General features: G+C 26.8%; 1 protein-coding gene across 1 annotated transcript in view; it reads left to right on the top strand.

Annotated features, from left to right (window-relative positions):
• LOC114125491 (uncharacterized) overlaps positions 1–13,376 on the top strand; it is a 73,101-nt gene that overhangs the window by 18,617 nt on the left and 41,108 nt on the right. Inside the window, exon 2 of the mRNA XM_027989167.2 lies at positions 4,192–4,297. The gene's annotated coding sequence lies outside the window, so the exon portion shown is untranslated. The remainder of the gene's footprint in view (positions 1–4,191; positions 4,298–13,376) is intronic.

Below are 13,376 nucleotides of genomic sequence, written 5' to 3'. Positions count from 1 at the left end.
GCATGTACTGCGGAACTGTGCCGAGATCGGTATGATTATTTTGTACGGACTTCATATATATATTATATATAGGTACTTAGGTATATTCTAGCGTGCAAACACTATTATATACGTATTATTATAAATTTATAATGTTATAATAACGTTTAAGCCGGTACAACGTTAATGGGCTACAATCGAAATAAACTTATCTATATAATACTATATAATATATATATTATTATATAATGTACATTATATGCTCAGTTCGATTTAATATATATATATAAGTTGAATGCAATATTTTTAAGCGTCCGAGCGTAACACGATAAATGTATCTTAACGATTTCTTCCAACGTCAAAAAACGAACACGCAATTCGCACTGTTGCTGATAAATCGACTCCTTACCGTATCACTAAATTATTGTTGTTATTATTATTATTATTATTATTATAGATGTATCTGAGCGCATTAAATAGCTTTAAATGCTTCAACACTCGTTATTTAGTTGTTTCCATGATGACATTATTGTACTTTATTCATACTAATCATACTGACTGGTGCAATACATAACTTGCAGCGAAATTATAGGTTAAATTATAGGTTAGCTTTAGTAGGTTTCCTTTCCAATTAGGATAATATTTTTGTTAAATCCTCTCCCCTCCCTAACAGTGATATTTTTCATGCGTATACTTAAATTTATGTGACATCGGTTACGATTTCAAAACTCATTTCTGAGGAACAAAGTATTCGAATGGAATAACTTAAATTATGAATTTGAATTTAACAGAAATATGCAAGCATAACAGTTTTACAATGCAAAGAATTTTTAACAAGACTTGTTTGGTTTTCGTAAAAATATAATTATTATATAATAAACGCTTAAATTTGTCAATGCTTCATCATTTTTTGGTATTATTTATTGAACATTTAAAGTCAACCGTTGAATAATTACTATGAATATATATTATAATGTCACAAAAACACGTCATTTGAAAAAAAAATAGTATTATGTGAGTCTAATAGCTTTTTTGCTGTTTGATTTTTTTTCTTCGTAGACCTAAACTATTGTACATTTTACAAGCCGTTTTGCCATTTGACGATTGGTTTTCGATGATCAAATAATGACATAATATATTGTTTAGACTACTTCTTAGAGAATAATTTTCTACACAATTTCAACCAAAAAACCATGTCTGTATTTAATGATAGTGTACCCAATTTGGACATAATATGCATTGCAATAAAAAAAAATTTAATATCCAGTTTCTAATTGAAGATATTTTAAAGTCCAATTTTGGTCATAAACAAGTTAAGGCCATGTAGGTACTCATAATATGATCATTTAACAATAATAATAATTGTCCTATCCTTGAACATTATCATATTATTGTTACAACTTATTTCAATTTATACTGGCACCTATATTTAACGATATAATTCGTGTTTTTTATGTGACCCATCAAATCATCAAACTTATGTGTAATGTGTATGATATAGATAATATAATATAGTCTGTTTATTTCTCATAATATACATATTAATTATCATTATATTTATGGATTTGATGGTATCATTATTATTTTAGGTAGTGCGCAATGTGTAGCCGTGTAGGTATAATAATTATACGTTCAGGTAACCATAACGTTCGGGGTTACCAAAGGTTTTATGGTAGTTAGAAAAATCGCATATTTTACAATTTCAAGTCACAAAGTTTGTTTTCCGTATCTGTTATTATCGAACAAATGTTATAATTTTACAAAAACCAATTCTATTCTATAGACATTATACTTAAAAACGTAATGAAAAATCATCTGTCCAGTATAAGATCTCGTTTTAAAAATATCATAATATTATGTTTGTACCACTGTTTCGTTTCTAAACCTAACCTTACTTTGGGTAATTACCTATATTGGACAATATCGTGTATGATACTCTGGATACTCAGAAACTATGGAACTAGCCGATTGTCAACACTGTATTACATAAATCAAAATTTATTGATTCAAAAACAATTTTAAGTTTATTATTCTATAATCTAATGTTATCGTTCTTTGTAATTATTAAAATGAGCTGAGACAATCATATTATACTACGACATTTTTCGTATATGCTGACAGAATACTCGAATGGTGGTAAGACGGAAAAAAATCTAGTTCAGTGTGCTCCGATTGTTAACGGGTTTCTCTCGGTAATTATGACAATCCTAATCAATTACTTTTATGTCCATCTTTTATTTTTTTAACTACCAACAAACTGGTTCCTAGTAAGTTTGGTGGTAGTAATTAGCGGCGGTCAAGCGAAAAAAAAATACAATCTACTGGCTCATCATTACGATAGTTAAACATTTGTCTAATCATTCGGGTACATCAGCTATATTACTTCTGCTGCCAGCACCTACTCTACGATTTTTATTCTCGGTCGAATCAAATTAAATTCACTTTTAAAATAATATTATGGATCATTTTGGTATCAAATTTAAATATTGTTTTATTCGTGTTAAATTGTTCGACTTATTAAAAAAAAAACTACTTACTTTTTTTAAAAATCATGTTCCAATCATAACACAATAAATATAATAATATTTTCTAGTAAATAATAATACAGGTTGGTACCTACATATACATAATAACACTACCTAGTTATTATTATAACGGATCTTTCAGACTTCATATCATTTAGACAATTAAGTCATAATTTTTTGTCTTGAAATGTTAAACAAAACAAAACAACTTAATCTATAGTAAACGTTTTGTACCTACCTATACATACATATATATAATATATTATGTATTTAAAAATTTTAAACAGCTTTATGTTAATCTCAATTCAATTTTATTTACTTGAACAGCTTGAGATTTAAATATTGTTAATACATTGAGTAAAATTCATGTGCATACCAACAATTTAATCGTATTCAATTTCGTAATTTAAATACTCGACGAAAATCGTATACTAATATCTAAAATGTGTTTGAAATTTTATTTGAATTTTTGTAGTTTTCTTTCTCGATAAATAATATGAATTAAATTTTTAACCATCTAACAGTTTATGTAATATAAATTAATTTATACATAGAGGTTATTTTTTTTTTTGCTTCGTTATAGAATTAATCATTTGGTAAACTTAAATTATGTAGAATATATATTTCAAAAATGAATAAGAAAACTAGGTACATATTACGTAATATAAATAATTTTAAGTTTTCTCTCTTAAAAATGTAAAAAATAGTATAGACATATTCGTATGTGGACAACTTAATAAAAATGAAAATAGTTTTGTTAATATCGTTGTCTTACAAATATAATACGAGTACACAGTAGTCATAATACGTATCAATTTCCGTTGTATTTCATTTTTATATCACTTTCGTTGTAATTGTATTTTGTACTTTTAGTACATTTATTTTTACTGCTATGTGAAGAACATTTTAATATAATATACGATTTCATATGTCTATTATATATCATTCTATTCTATACTCGTATATAGATACAAGTCTCACACACTGAGAGTTATTAAAAATAAAAAAATGAAATAATAATTCCGAAGAACATTACCACCGACGTACATTTCATATACAGTGTATATATATGTGCCGCTTTTGGTATATATATATTTTTACACGCGATTATTCGCAAATATTACTGCAGGTAGGTAGGTAGGTACGCTATTAAACATCACGGGTCATTATGTACAGACGAGTACATTATAATATAATTTATGTGGTATGATATTAAGCTGACATTATATTAATATTCCTTACCTCCAGGAAGTGCGTGTAAGGGTTGAGAGGTACAGTTGGTGTGTTTAACACACGTGAACTACAAGAGTTTATATTATATACACGATGATGTATAGGTATACATACGTATAGATACGGATATCTATGTAACATAATAACGATAAGCTTTGATAAAGTGTTCGACCAGCACTCACGTCCGGATAATGATTTTTTTTCGTACATTCGCGCGTGATCTCTGCCGACACATGTAAATTATATTATTATTATTATGTAGGTACGTATACCTACGTTGTGTGTGGCGGTCGAAATCTTTACTGACTCGTAAGAGACGTTGCCCTCGATTTTACATACTACATCGCGTGTAATAATAAAACAATATAGTACAATAGCATATAAGATACATAATATAGTTACCTATATATGTATAGTAATAAACTTACTCAGACGATGCTTTTTTGTGTTATAGTGTGTATCGTGAAGTTCAAAATCCACTTTCTGCGGTGCGATCGCAATCGACAGTAACCAATAATTTTGTCATCACAAAAAAAACCATTGCCAATACTGTATAACGAGTGAGTAAAATTTTATTTTTCAATTTTGATTAAATATTATTTAATGTTTATATTTGAATATATATATATAATAGTTTCCCTAGTCTTAAACGCACGTAATAATTTTCAAACATCGTGGTTAGAATTTTTAAATATATCAAAATGCATGTACCTATTAATAATATATTATATCATAAAATTCAATACGATTATTAAATTTAGATCTAATTAAAAGTCGGACACATAAGCTCACAATTTATTATACTACAGTAGTCACCGTGTGTTGGATCTACGGTAATGGGCTGATTCCTCTGTTAGATTCGAACAGGGTGGTTCTGATTTACGCTTAATAGTAATTCATCTATTGAACTTACTGCACTATGGTCTATGAAGCCCATATTCATATATCTAAATTTTTAATCAATTTTTCCGATTTTATTGAAAATAGTTTAACGATTATTGCTTTTTCTTCGACTCGTTACATCGAAAAGTATTGATGCTATTGTAAATATATTTTTTTATGTCAAATTAAATCATTTTAGGATACTTATCTTTTATTTTTAACAATACAAATTTTTCTTTATGAATGACAGCATACATTTTAAAAAACATAAATAAACAAATCCAAAATCATGAACAGTTATTAGTGTCTGCATACCTAAATTTCTCAAATAAATGTTTTTATTACATTGCACATGTACTTATATCTTTTTATTATCTTGGATTTTTCGCCTTATGGCTTATTGACTTATTCGGTTAATTTACACAAATATTTTAGACCCAAACTCCAAATAGAGTCCAATAAACGGTTACTACTGTATTATTCTATTATTTATTATTTATACTATTTTTATATTATTCGGATGCTGTATAATGTTGTAAATTTTCTTTATTTCAAATCGATTTCTATAATATGAATACATGATGTATTATGTTATAATATGTATAAAATATATTACATTTAATGTCCCAATAATCGGGATAACAAAAACGATCACTACAATGGAATATTATGCATATTATAGCTATATGCTATCTGTATGTAATATATTCGATTATCTAGCAAATCCTGCACGTATATCTGAATATTTTCAAAAAACCCCATTATAAGGTAGGTAATCACCGTTATCCATTTGGCTGTATAATCAGTATACATTATATTATTTGGAAAGGTACTTAACGAACATTTTGAGTTGAAAATATATTATATTACATAGCAAAAGGTTCCTGCATAATATATAGTATATTATTTGCTTTATGTAACATTTTTAGGGTAATCTTCAAACATAATTTTTATCAATCATTGAGATTCTTGTGTATAACTAATGTGTGTGTGTGTATAATATATATGTATCTATATTATGTAAATGTACAGCGGTACATAATTCGAAACATAATAATACTAAACGTAGTCGAGATGAAGGTAAATTGGATTACATGTTTGGTTTGACGTTACTATACTTATACAGTATACAATATACACTATAGGTATTATAGACTATAGAGTACTACTACATATAACTATACTATTACTAATTTTATATACTGTGACTACTTGTAGTAATAATAATAATACTACCTACACAATTCGCCGGCGTTTACGACCAAACCAATTAGGTTTATCGGTTGAATAGAACAATTTAGAAGTGGCTCGTGTCCGATGAGAGAAATAATTATTATTATCCATCTCCTTTCTCGTAGTATGTTATCACTTTATTAGACGGGTCGTAGATACGAGTAAAATTACTAGGTTTGATGATTGATATTTGATATGCGCGATTGTATAAATAATAATATATTATGTAGGTACGTATACATACAGACGTAGAAAGTCTCTTCGATTACAGTAGGTATTTACCTACTTTTAAGTACATTTAATTATTTAGTTAGACCAAGCAAGTTAATTTTTTTTCAAAGTTTTAAGTTAAGCGATAGACAAAATTAGTGTTACAAGTTACTTTTATTATTTGTAACTTTTAGAAGTTACAAAGACGGTGGTATAGGTACACTACTAGACAGCATAATATTATACTTGCACATCTAGTTATAGTAATCTATATCGTTTAATTAAAATGTATGGATAGATGAAAAAATAATTGTTTTTTCTGTCTGTGGCTCACAAGTTTACAACATTGACCGTTTCCGTGCCGATCGTGCGGGTGGAGTAAGGTCCATGCATGGACAATCATGATTGTTCGACCGGCCTCAGCGCGGTGCAATGAGGTAATGGTCCTCACTCCTCACGCAGATCATAATGACATCACGTCCAACGCACGCCGTTCTATTTATTATTATTATTATCCTTATTATTAATGTAGTATATTATATGTATATAGTATATATTATATATAGGTGACCAATGTGTACCTATATAACAACCGATCGTTATTATAAAATAACAATAGTGTAAAAACGGCGTCTCAAGTGTTATTATTATTATTTTTTTTAAATATAATTATTATTATATCGTTATAAACACGAATTTGTTATTGATGGAACTAACTATATCGTAGTATTACACAGTCGAGTTGCTGTGCAGTGGCGCAACGGTTAACGCGGCTTGATATACTTGGTACCTATAATATTATATCTAAGCGTATATATCTACAAATTTAAAAAGCTTATTTAACCGCACTTTAATATTGTTTTGATTATCATATTATAAAACCGTGTAAGTTTTATGTTTATATTTTGCGCATAAAGAAGCAATTGATGATATGATCACTTCGATTATTATTGATTTTATAGTGGTTTTTTTTTTTATAGCCATCTATTAAACTCGTACAATATAGCTCCCCAATAATTTCGTTAAGCACATTATTTTTTAGATGTACATTTTTATCTAAGAGCAGATATATATATATATATATATTGAAAAGACCGCTTTCTGATTTTCTCAATATTTTATTAATTACGAGGAACGACTAAACTAAAGACAATAAAAGTTACATAAATATTTGTGATCAAGTACGTGGTTTTAATGAGCTTCTTTCTGAATAGTTTTCCGAATTCAATGAATGTTTTAAAATTTATAATAACAATAGATTGTATTCTACTCCCGAGATCTTTTGTACCCTGTCGTATTCTGTCACAATATATTGTGTATACTGTATAGTGCATATAGATATACATATTATTTTATAGAATTATCTGATTCAGAAGTCATAGGCGGAAACGTATAAAGAATATAATTTATAGATTAAATCAAGCGATGTCGGTGTGTTTTGATTTGAAAATTATGTAATAACGATGATGTTGATTATAACAATTAACATAACGTATATTCGAGTTTGTAGGAAGAGAGTAGAACTTATCGAAATAAAATTGTCAAATTTTGACGAGTATTAAGCATATTCGTTAAGTTATTAATTGAGAAAAAAAATCAATTGCTGTATAGTTCCGTTATATCAGGTCGTTTCGGTTTGTAGTCTCATAAATTGCAGGCGTATGTGTAGTTATATAGCCTATAAGTATAAGTTTTATAAAAAGGACGCGATACGTACGTCTATCATGGAGTCATATGTATAATGTGTGTACGAGATTTTCGGTTTTACATATCAAAAATAAGGGGGAAAATAACACAAAAGAAAATAAAAAACATAAAAACCATTTTATGTGATATGTTATAAATGTATGATATTGTCAGTGTGTTCTATATACCTACCTATACCAACAAGGAAATAATGATCTTGAAAGTCTTGAAACAAATCGATAACGAGCTGTAACACGCATGTAACCAATAGCGCGACCAATTGATGTGTATACGTACATAGATTGGTACCTACATATATAATATAGCTTATAGTGTAGCGTAGGTACATATATATATATTTAATTTTTTATGTACGCGTAACGTTAACATGTAAACACATGTGTAGCATTTTCATTTTTTTACGCCTGCTTTTTATTATTGTAATAATTGTATTTTTCAACACACGATTAATTAATAATATGATATACAGCAGTAAGTTGTAATGACCCGTGTCCTAGTAAAACGTTGTTTGTATATTATAATAACAATTTAGTATAGGTAATCGTAACGGTAGTATCTGTAACGTAATTCAGGGACTATACAGCTTTTCGTGTATCTATTCGTACTTAGCTTCTTAAAACTTACTACCTAATAAATATATCAATAAAAACCAAAATTGTAACGGAATGTAAGTGGTTATTTTTAAACGACTATTGAAACAAAATATAAATGCAATAATCGTGAATATGCGTGAATAAAAATTTGAATAGCAATGTTCATTTGATTTTAATCGAACATTTATATTGTAACCAATTTTATTCATGTACTTGTACAGTTGTACATAATAATAATAACATATGAATATGTTATACTGAATCTAACAGCATCACATATAAATATATGATAAAATCGTATGCAAGTATTCACCTGTATTTTATGAAACGCAGTTTTATATTATATTAGTATAATTTTTTTAATCATTTGGCATAACCATTTCCGTTGACGTTTAATAATACAACCGGAAACGAAGAGTTTTGTATTTTCCTATACCTAATGATGTCAAATACGAGGTCATCGCATACGAGACCTCACTTTTCTAACAGATTTTCCAGATTGAATGCGATAGTCAACACGTATAAAATAGTATAATATTATACTCGCACGCTGTCAATAATATTGTATTGTGCAGTAATTTGAAAGTATCATTTAGATTTTAAACCGTATCTAATATAAAAGATTATTTGTATATTTATATTATTTACTATATTTTTTTCTCGTAAATATCTGTTTATCTGGTATATTTAAGGCCATCAATTATTATTATTGTATACCTATAGGTTTTTTTTAATCTCCATTACATCAAGACTTCTAACCTCCAATATCATCTTACTAAGATCTTATCTATTGTTAAATTATAAATAAATCTAACCGAAGAGATTTGATAACAACGCTTACCAAGTTTGAAAGTTTATAAAATTATTTAAGAATTTAAAAAAAATATTTTTAAATTTTGGTATGGGCTATTATTGTAAATGTAAAACAGCTTTGTTTTCGATTTAAAATATAAACCACGGATGTCATATTATACTGTGTAGTGTATGCGTAACGCGTATATAATCTACATATATTGTATTTTCTCATGGTTATAAATGTGGATATTAATTTTAGTTCATGCAATTGTAATATACATTATATACAGTTACAATTATTTAAAATTATTACTCTTAAAAGTTATAACCGTAAATGAAATAACTGTAAGATAAAATATTTAAATTTGATTAATTTTAATTCATAACAATTGAATAAGAATATAACTGTATTCTATAAATAATACATTTAAGTTATTTTAAATTCTACATCTTCATAAAACAATGCTGTTTTTTTAAATGATAAGTATAAATCTTATCTGCGATCTATGAATTGTTTTTTTTGATATTGTTAATACTTAATATTAATTAAAACAACATTAGAACATTTAATAATAATAAAAAAAAAATAGGTATATAATATATATAAAATAGGTATTAATTTTATTTATTAATAATTTTAGTAAATTAATAACTTTATTATTGCGAAAGTATCTACTTTATATCTTACGACCTTAGACAAATTAAAGATTATGCGAAATGTAAATATATTGCACACCTGCAATGAAAATAGTACAGAATTGTGTTCAAATCACGTGTCATATAATTAGCGCACACACAGAGAAAGAGTGAGAGTAGAATATTTTTCACCTAATTTGGGTAAACATTTTCCTTTTTTCTATTCTCATTTCTCACACATACTTATATAATCGAAATGTTGAAAGGAAAACGGTTCCCATACAAGAAATAAATTTTAACAAGGATGAGAATATTATTTGTAAACACATGATGTATATGATTGTTTATAGCGTTTGAAGAGAAATCAAATAAAATTGAAACAGGCACTCTTTTGAAAATTTGATTGACGTGAAAAAAACTGAAAACACTTTAAATTCTCTTTTATGTATTAATTTTTGATAGTGATTCTACATTATTACAATAATATAAATCGTTGACATTTTATTTGTCTAATATTTTCGTTGTTTTTATAAACTTAAAAGTCAAAAATCTTATAAAAGAATAATCTCATACTTACTTAAAAGTCTCAAAGTAATTTACGTATTTAAGGTGAAGTTTTTATGGTTAAGCTCCCCATCGTATAAGATTATTAAAACATTAATAATAAACATCCAACGTCCTTACCTATGAATCTATCCTTCCCATATATTACAAACACGAATTAAGATAAACCTCAATCTAATAATATTATTAATATAATAAGCCGTTATAATGTTGCTTAGGTAAACATTTTATATAAACATATTAAATGATAGGTATAATCGTCTACGTGAAAAATGAGGGGTTCAATAATGAATATGACGGAAACGCCAAAAGCGGTGGCGTGCTGCATGGAAGTCTGCGCAGCTACCTGTATTACATATAATATGTAATGCGTGAATTAAAAAAAAAAACCCGCTATTACATACTATTGGAGTGCATGATAGTAATAATTACACGTCGTTTAAACATCTTGTCGAGATAATAAATTATCGTGTCATTTCCCGTGTTTTTGCGATCATCCGAATAAGTACATCGTCATCGCCGGCGCGTGGTATTTACGTAAGACTCACAAAACTCGTGTTCTATACAGTATATAATATACCAATACAATATACTCCGTTAATACATTATACATACGTACATAAACAGTAATGCAGTGGTGCAACTAGGATTTTTTCAAAAGTTTTTAAGGTTTTTTTTTTTTGACATTTTTAGAAATAGTAATAATCGTAACACATTGTAATTAGGTACCTAATACATTTTAAAGTAAATTTCCAATCGCTATTCTCTGTAGAAAATCTGAAAATATATTATTTGTCATCACTCATCTGTTATGCATGACATTAATATACACAGAGCGTATTTATAATATAAACAATATTATTTTAAATTTAGAACAAATTTAATATTGTATGCTTTAAATAGTTTAAACTATATTTTTATTAATTGTCTTGAAAGTAAAACATTTTGTATTTTATATAAAATAAATAAATACATACAAACAAAAAAAAATGTTATATAATTACAAAAAGACATAGATAGAATTTTGGTTTTTGAAATATTTAATTTAAATTTATGTATTATTATACACTCTAAAAAAGAAGATGAGTTCTTTAAACTATTTTGTCCCTTAGATAGTTAGATGTACTACTAAGTTATGGTGTATTGTATATGCTGTGCACATTATTATTATTTTATTGACTAGATTAAAATACTTTGTAGTTTGTATCAATAATAATACAAGTCGGAAACAAAAACTTGAAAAATCGACTTATATCTAATCATAATTTTCCGCATTTTATGTTGTTTTTTCTTTGGAAATTTCGCGTGGTATAATATAATGCAAGTATACTGAGTACTCGCACCTATGTCTAAGCGCTATAATTTCAGTTCATTATTGTCATGGATCATTATAATATTTGCAAGACGATATGATTATTATTTGTTTCGTAAAAATTGATATACCGTAGGTATGGAATATTATAGTTCATCTCGACTCCTCGATTATTGTATTCAGTTGAAACTTTTTAGACCTACAGAGACGTATATAGATTTTTTATGGAAGTTAACAAGTATAGTCTCATATTTTAAATAGATTATCCGCATACATTACGTTTCATCTTTTGATTATTAAAATGTAAAAGTTAGTGACGAATTTTTGGTTTTAGGATTTAAATTTAATACCATCTATACCTATAGTTTTTTGTTTTAGAATATTACTGGTTTTTTATTATATTATATAGCTACATAGCTACATAGATATATACCTGTTTTATCATATAATATAGATGACATATTTAAAATTTCTTAGTGAAATTATATTTTAATAAATCTGTAGTGATTTAGTTGTTTTTAACAAAGTATTAATTGTATAATATGAGGTAGTAAGTATCGCGTTCAGATTCTGATTGGTACTTAACACTTATATATTTTTCGGGAGGTCTTATTTAACATGAACTTTTTTAAATGTAATTGGTTGAATAAAATAATTACTTTATAGAGACGTATACAAGACGTAAGACTCAAATTTATTCTTCGAACGGAATTGTATTTATTTAATCGTAATTAACACATCTGTTAGAAGTTCACGTATATAAAAATAGGTAATAAGTATACAACTATAAAAATAAATATGGTTTCGTTGTATGAGTATACTCGTATCTATAATATAATCTGACATTATTGAAGAGTTGTTTTTAGCATAATAAAATATTTTATGCCTTATGAAATCATCTGTAGATGATCCATAGTCGTAAAAGCAATATTTTTTATACCGATACTAAGTATGAATGATTTAATACTTATATATAATATTTCAAATACGATTTCCAAGAGTGGATAATCGATTATGTAAATACAATTTAACAATAAAAATTTTGCTCATACGTTTCCAATTGAAGATCACGGTTGATTATTATTATAAGTATACCTATATGTTTATTTTTATGCAAATTTAATAATGGGCTATTTTATGGGGTAAACTATTCATTATAAACTGCATTGGCTTATAAAGTTAAAAGATTTTTATTTCTGAGACATTTAGATATTTCTTGCTCTATAGTATATTCTAAGGACCTACTTATTTGTTTCTATAACATCCTGTCACTGCTAACACAAGTAATAACTCAATTTATATTATACACCGGTGAGACAATCTATGATATTACCTATGGTCACAGGCTTCTACGGTATTGCTGATAATATTATAGTCTATTATTTTTGACATAAAAATAGAATACGCCCATCTCCCATTAAAACGAATTTTTAGTTCTGTGTCGAAATCGACCCGACGCGAAGGTATAACAAACGTTTACGTAAAATTCACATTAAAAAAGATTTCATAAAAGCGCCTATAATACCAAAATATAAAAAATAAATAAATAAAATACGATTACTGACTTGTACTATTTTAGAAGTTCCATTGTCACGAAGATGGTTGACAACAAAATATTATGTTGAGAAGAGAATTATATTTATAAAATTATATACATTTAATTGTACCATAGTATAATATTATAACCACATTTTTCATTTTTGAGTT

The sequence above is a fragment of the Aphis gossypii genome, chromosome 1, assembly GCF_020184175.1.
Source record: "Aphis gossypii isolate Hap1 chromosome 1, ASM2018417v2, whole genome shotgun sequence".
NCBI lineage: Eukaryota > Metazoa > Arthropoda > Insecta > Hemiptera > Aphididae > Aphis > Aphis gossypii.
Note: the sequence above shows the minus strand (reverse complement) of the source record. Positions and strands in the feature narration are given on the sequence as shown.